The following is a 7,680-nucleotide window of genomic DNA, read 5'->3' as shown; positions in this document are numbered from 1 at the left end:
CTTAAACAAGTTGTAGCTGTATATAATAAAGTTGAAAAATTTATAATTTTCTGTCATTATACTGATAAATATAGATACCAGTTTTTCAAACATTTTAATTTATTTTAAACTAAAACAAAGTAAATTTTTAAAATATATTTTCTGATTATACTGATTTTTTCTTTTAAATTGACATAAATAAAGTCTTACTGTATGTAAAAACCACTGTTAAAACTTTTTAAAGAGATATTGTTGAAATTGTCTAACTTTTAATTATAGTAATATTTACTAAGCGGCTGAATTGTTTTTGTAAGAGAGGGAAGTCTGTCATCTTGTCGCATTCCTCTTTTTAAGAACTGTAATGGTTTGTATTTATTAAAAATTTTGGAGTCTATTCTTCAGAAGGCAGATGAAAAGACACAAGTCAGAAGATAGTGATTTATTGTGCCAAAAAGCATAGGCTCAAAGAAACCTTAAAATTATTTCAAAGGTGATGTGGGAATCGGGGTTAAATGACTGTTTAATTCAGTTGCGAGAAAACCCGACCAACCATCTTTCCATCAACCCGGACGAAACTCCTGCTCAAAGTGCATGACTGAATACTGTAAACATTTTGATTTATTTCAAACTAAAATATTAAGTACATTTTAAAATTATATACTGTGATTATACTGAATCCTGTAAATTATTTTACTTTTCCTTCAAGAAATGTGAATGTAGTGTGGAATGATGAAAAACACTTCTTTAGTTTAACTTTGGGCACTTGTTAGATATTCCTAAAATTAAACTGGAAAAGCTTTTGACAGTTTATTTCAAAAGTGGAACACAATACCTTATCATAAGATAATATGGCAGGTCACAAAGTGCCACAACCTTTTTACAACCCAGACAACTTTCCAATACAGCGGGAGCCTGAAATTTAAGAGTTGATTTCAAGTTTGTCACACTAAATTTAAGAATTTGATAACACAACATGTGACAATAAACTCAAAACATTTAGTCTACCTCCACCAATGTTGTAGTCAAGGTCAGTTGTCGTTGCAAAGGAATGATATATTAGGGATCCCTTTTGATGTCCACATGTTTCCTTAAATATAAGAGGGAGTATCCTGATGGTGGAATTGGGATTTTATGTAATTTTTTACTTCAATCACTTTTAGCAAGCCTGAAGCTCCCAGCTTGCCTTAGAGCGGGATAAGTGTTATATAAGTGTTGCTCCCCTTGCTATTATTGAAATGGATGGTCTTATTCCCAATTCTACAGGCTTCAAAGAAACTTGCTTCTGCTGGGTTTGGCACAGTAGAAAAATTGGGCTCTGGCAAGCACGGAAATGTATGTGTCCAGGGAAGTTCCTTCTTTTTTAACCTCCCCTTCCATCCATCCTGTAAGGCAATAAAGGGTCTTAAGTGTGGTGAGATTGGCTTGCACAGAAAGCTCTCTGCTGGTATGAGGAGAAGAAACTGTATGGGAAAGAAGCTGATTCCAGAATTTAAAGGATATGATGCACTATTCTGTGATGACGGGGTGGAGGGGATAACAGAAGATGAACGATATGAGGAGGAAGATGATGATGGTGGTGCTAGGATTGAGATGGACTGTGATAATAAAGGTAATCCTTGGATAGGTTTAGTTTCATGTGAACCAAGGGTCCAGCATGTGCAGTAGCTGATAGTGTGCTCTCCAGTTTGCTGCATTTGATGCAGCAACTCCTACATTTCATTGGAGCTGTTGAGATATTTTTTTAAAATGACAAAGGTTTACAATGTGTTATACATACATGGGTAAAAAAAACTCGTATCACAAATTAGGATAGTGCATTACACAGTTCTCTGTTGCTAATTAGTACCTGTCCATAAAAAAAAAAAAGGACGGGTGCTGAGTATTGGAAGGATCCCAATGTGTACATAGTTGGCAGACATAAGTAAAAATAAACCTCAACTCTAATAAAAATGACTGAAATTAAGACGGTTTAAAAAAAAACAAAACAAAAAAAAAACAGTCTTGGTACACCTCATTGAAAGGACAATGTCGTGTGGTAGTAAGTAATTCCATTTCTCAGTCCAGGGCTTTCACTTTTATAAATAGGCTACTGATTAATTGATCCATCTAATTTACCAATCCGCATCCTTGTAGAAATCCATCCGCGCCCAGCCTCCCCCGTCCGCGTTCTTTCCAGAGGCAAGATAATTAGAAAACCGTCAATTATTTCATTTCCACTTATTTTTTTAAGCTTTTAAGTCTTGTATGTCTACAAGAAAAAAAAAAGTGATTGCAGAAAATCTGGAAAATGTCCAACTTACCCAAGGAGACCTCGGTACGTGGCTTATCCACTTTTGTTTAAAAAAAACAATGATGTGATAAGCTCCCAGAATCAGAGGATCTGACCACCCAGGAAAATCTTCTTTGTGTAAGAAATATCCATCCTGCTGTGATCCGAAACAACATTACTATCACGCTGCAAAGTCTTAAACTAGAACTGATTGATACAGCAGAGGACTAGGACGCTAGCCACTCTGCTAGCCAGGACGCTAGCAAGCTAAGTCTTCGTAAACGTCCAGCCAACGCGGCCTCCTCCTCCTCCACTTCTGCTGCTGCAGTTCAGCCTAACAGGCTACTCGCGCAACAGGGTACAATAGAGCAAATGTCTTTCTGTCTTTTTAAAAAAGGTTTTTATGTAGGCCTATTTTCAGACTTGCACAGCTACATTTGCCCTGAAAGCTTCCAGAAACATTTGCTTCAGGTCACATTACTTTCTGCTTATGCATTTTACGCATGTGCATGTAAGCGCTCTGTTGCTTTTACGCATGTTTAGCGGGGTACAGAGAGAAGCTGTCCTCCACTGCACATTTAGTTTTTAGAATATTTTTAATATTTTAATCTCCAAATAGCAAAAATATATATTTAATGCCACAGTTTGCCACACATATACCATGGCTTTACTCTTAGGTGTTCTTATTCTGAACATCTGATATTCTAATACAGAAAAATGATGAGCTACTAAATATAGATCTAAACAGATATTATGTTGTATCACTATTCAAAACCAGTTTCATTGTATTTTCAGTCCTAAACTTGCCTCTAAAATACACAGTCATGTCACAGTCATGTCCCAACACTGTCAAATTAATCAAATCAACCATCTATCTATTTGCAGGTTTCTTAACTACTCCTGAACAGTGCAGGCTCATAGTTTTTACTCTTTAGTCTTCCACTCGCTTGAAGTTGCGAGGCAACCAGGCTTGCTACTAACCAGCCCTTTTTTTTAGCATGTACCATTGACTGAAAAAGTTACATGTTTACACAATAACACATAAAACCTGAATTACATATTCACCAATCATCTACATGGTTCCAACTTTCTCTTCTTACGTGCAGTGAGCAAAAATATATATTTTAATGCCGCGTTTTGCCACACACATAGAATTGCTTTACACTTGTGTGTTCTTATTCTCTGAACATCACACCAGAATCCAGAGTCCAGGAATGTATGAACTGTCACCTCATACATACCTTTGCCATAAGTGGTCCAAAAAACTCGATCTCCCAGAACAGCAAGAGCCCGGTTTGTCTTGCAGTGAACAATTAACACCTTCATATCAGCAGGAACTGACCCTCATATTTAAGTCTCTCCAGAGGGTCGAAGAGTACTATCTTCCAGAAAGACCGAAAGCAATCATTTTCATCGATAGACTTATTGGAGGTGAGACTTTTTAGCACACTTTTGTAAACTTTGTAGATCACTTTTCAAGCTAAAGACCACTGGCAAAACCACTTGTAGTTTTCAAGCCAAACCTTTGATCAAAACATCGTTGATTCTTCAGGACTGTCATCAACACTGGTAATGATGAACACAGTTTATGTGCGAGGTTAAACATCTGTTCTTGCACTGACGCCGCATGGAGCCTGTATATGATGGCAACTTTGGTCAATGTTTTAATGTCAGCATTTATGTCAACAGCACTGTGCTCCCTGTTTTCTCCTCCTATGTTCATCAACATTACAACATCCCCAAAGTGCAACTCTCCATCTTTTGTCCCAGAGAGCTTTACCTGCTGCAGAATGTTCTGTTTGAGGAGGGCTCTCTTCTGGAGAATGAGTTCAACACTCTCCTTTTTCTCCAGCATTCCGGCTTCCTCTTCCATCTGTTGCTGTAACTTCTGGTACTGCAGTCTTAATTTCTCTAACTCACTTGTTTCCTGAACCTCAGCCTCAGCTTTCCCCAGTGCTAGCATTCTTCCTGTATCCTAGAAGGGGAAAACAACATGATTCAATGAGAAAGCAGCGTGTGATGGAGCAGTTTTAAAAGTAATAACCAATGGGAGAAGGTAGAGGTGTGGTCTATAAAAATAAGGTTTTTTTTTCACTGCTTATGTGTCTTTCCAATTTTGACACTTGCATCTTGTCATCCCAGGCCACATGTGGCAGAGCTAACACAAACTGGAAAATGCTGCATTCTGAGTTAAAAGACTCTGAAGCGTAATGTATATTATGATTCTCTTATATGAACTTCAGCCATATAAAGTTAATTATTTGTTTTATTAAGCAATGTATGAGCTGTGATCACTTTTTGGCAGTCAAAAACTCAATTTCTGAGGTCCAATTCCACCTTTAAAGGGCATGGGGGTGGATGTACCGTAAGTAAATATTTGGCCCAAAAACTGTATGCGATTCTCTTATATGAACTGCAGTCATGCAAAGTAAAACAGTTAGGTTTTTTTTTTTTTAGCAATATTTGAGCTGTATATATATCAATCACCCCCGTCTGCAGCCTGGAGAATGGGGATATTGGGCAGGGTTGGACATCCAATGGGCGTGGTTATTTAATAGGCAGAGTCAGACATCAATAAATGGCAAACATCACCACCTTCTTATGGGAGAACCACAATGGATTTGGCATCCAAGTCAAATTGAAACATGAACTAATCAGTAATTAAATAAAAAAATTAATTATATATACATATATAATTACTTAGTGCATGTATGCAAATAAAAGAAATTTTAAAAAAGGAAACAAAGGCTTTGGGATTTTTCTTCAGTGACATTTGTGTTTAGATCAGTCAAAACATGTGCAAACTTTCTTAAAGGAGTCATAACCTGGTCTTTTCATGTCTCCACTGTCCTCTTAAGTGTTTGTAAATAATTGTTGAAAACTCATTAAACCAAAAAAAATTTAAAAAGTGCTTTTTGTGACCCTTTATTCATAATAAAACTTTTCTCATTAAATTTCATGTGAGATTTTGAAAAACATAGATGTTAGTTTAAATAATGTTAATGTGGTGCACACTGATTGATCGCTGGAAGTTCAGCGATAGCAAACTAACCTGACAGCAGCAGCTTTCTGAATTCAACCATTGATGAACCCGACTGAGCCTCAGAGAGAAGATACCGAGATGGTAGGAGCACGTTTTCAACATACTCTCTGAATGGGAAAGTCGTCATTTTAATGTCTGCTCACCTTGCCTTTTTCTCAGATAGCATGTTGACTACGAGGCATGTTGTTCATGTTAATATGTCTCAGTTTTATTCTGTGTTGGACCATTTTTTTAAACTATGAATGTACTTTTTAAAAAATCCGGAGTTAGAGATGTAAAAAAAATGAAGTTTAGTCAACCACTGCATTATATTTCCCTACCAAACTTACACACACACCACACGGAACTTACCGGCAGCCAGATAAGCACACATATATTTTAATGACACGGAACTGCACAAAGCAGCGTGTCTACTTTAGGTTTTATTTACCGTCAAGTGTTTATCTTAATTAATTAGCGTATTTAGTTGTGTTGTTTTTCGCCACGAGTCTGGAAAATGTCGTGATGTCCACATGACAGACCTCTGGTTGATTTAGCCACTGTGCGGCTGTGTTACTGTACAGATAAATAACAAGAAGTTAAATACCTTGTATAAATTAAAGCGTCACGGTTTGGCTGCAACATCCTGATAAGGCTTCCTGCTGACCAGTGTAGACCCGTGTTTTATATATGCAGCATCACCTTCCATCTTTTATGTTTTTGTAATTATCGTCTCTATCATGCTGCACATGTGGAAATTTTGCTAATAAAAAGAGAACAGGGACACAGCAAGATGTTACTTATTACTGTGCTTAGAAAATAAAATGTCTCTTTTTCTTTTCTAAGGTGCTCAGAATGAAGGATGAAGCTCCAAACTCCCCCGTGTCTGATCCAACATCCTGGTGTGGAACCTGTCTGTTTAAATGCTTTTTCATTACAAAATGCAAGAAACATTTATAAGCAGGATTGTATACATTTATCTATGAGAGGGAAGTTTCTCTTCTATACCCAAAAATTCAGAAATAAAGCAAATCAAATGGAAAATAAATTGGTCCACTGATAAAGGGAGAGCATAAACATTTTGGTGTTGGTTTTGGCAACAGACAACCAAGCAGTGGACATGGAACCACAGTTTCCACATCTTCTCACTGCTTGTTAACTGCGACTGAGGCAGGCCCAGCAGGTGTATTTAGGCGTAGAAGAGGGGTGTGTTTCAGCCTAGAACAGGGGTGGGTTTATGCAATTAGCTCCCCGGGGCAAACAAAAAAAAAAAAACGCATTTGCGAGACTTCAACCTTGTGGTAAGTTTTGCTGCAAACAAAGCGCCCAGATGTAAAAATTAGAAGAATTTTCTTCAAAAGAAAGGCTTTCTGGGATGTTACCACTTCCAGTCAACGCCAATACACACGTCTTAACTGGAAAAAGTGTAATTTCGGGGTGATGACCTCCTTTAACACGTTCCTGAACACATTCAAAAACCTGTTTTTTTTTGTTTTTTTTAGTTTAGCCAAAACATGAAGAAATGTTCAAGTTCTGTTTTTTCAACACATTCGATCATAAACTTTTTGTAATCAGTTTGAAATTTAAACATAAATGTGAATGGCTCAAAAACGCCTTCCCAGCATATCTCCATGTTCCAGTCAGTTTCCCTTTTTTGTTGGAAAGCCTCTGCTCTCTCCAGTGGGCCATGGAGAGAATTTTGGGCAAGATGACCTTTCCTTGAAGGCCGTTTGTGAGGCACCACTGAAGGGAATATTTGTATTCCCCTTAATTTCATTCAATTTTGCGTTTTTAGACTGATGATAAGTTGATTTCCTCACCCCCCCCCCTTCTGTTTTTTTTTGTTATTTCAGGGAACATTTGTAAGATCTAGACTTCTTCCTGAAATAAAGCTTATTAGCGTGTAAATTCCAATTATTAACGTGAATATCATTGGTACTGAGCTGCTTCCAGGGTCCATGTGATACCAGATGAGTACCATGTCTGAAAGACATATTATACAACTTTTGTACATAAGGATCTACAAAAGTTGGATCGAATCAAGAGTTCGATCTAAGTCTTGATTCAATGCAATCAGCTGGTTTTGTATTATAGGATATGTATGAATTGGCTCGAAATGTTGTGTATGTTGATTCTTGTATTTAAAGTGCCCTGTGACAACATTGTTGTGAAGTGGCGCTATACAAATAAAGTTGAATTGAATTGAATTTGAGGATATCCAGAAGAATTGAAATAAGATATTATTGAACTGGTTAAAGAGTAATGAAGTTGTGGGTCCACCAACTTTAACTGAACACAGAAGAAAAGGGCAATCCAAATCCCCATTGATCCAGCCCTATTCAAACATTTGAATAGGGCTGAACGGATTGGCCAAAAACTTGACTTTAGGAGTAAAAAAAAAAAGTTACAG

The 7,680-nt window shown here is 37.1% G+C and overlaps 1 pseudogene across 1 annotated transcript; it reads right to left on the bottom strand.

Moving 5' to 3' along the window:
* Nucleotides 1-1,485: 1,485 nt before the first annotated feature.
* Nucleotides 1,486-4,211, bottom strand: LOC306764183 (cilia- and flagella-associated protein 161-like; annotated as a pseudogene). The gene is made up of 2 exons: nucleotides 3,444-4,211; nucleotides 1,486-1,558 (listed from the first exon to the last, which is right to left on the bottom strand). The product of its transcript is annotated as a cilia- and flagella-associated protein 161-like (transcript).
* Between the last annotated feature and the right edge of the window lie 3,469 nt (nucleotides 4,212-7,680).

This window comes from Telmatherina bonti (genome assembly GCF_933228915.1).
Source record: "Telmatherina bonti genome assembly, chromosome: 13".
Classification (NCBI taxonomy): domain Eukaryota; kingdom Metazoa; phylum Chordata; class Actinopteri; order Atheriniformes; family Telmatherinidae; genus Telmatherina; species Telmatherina bonti.
The sequence above is the reverse complement of the archived record's forward strand: the minus strand, read 5'-3'. Positions and strand labels throughout refer to the sequence as shown.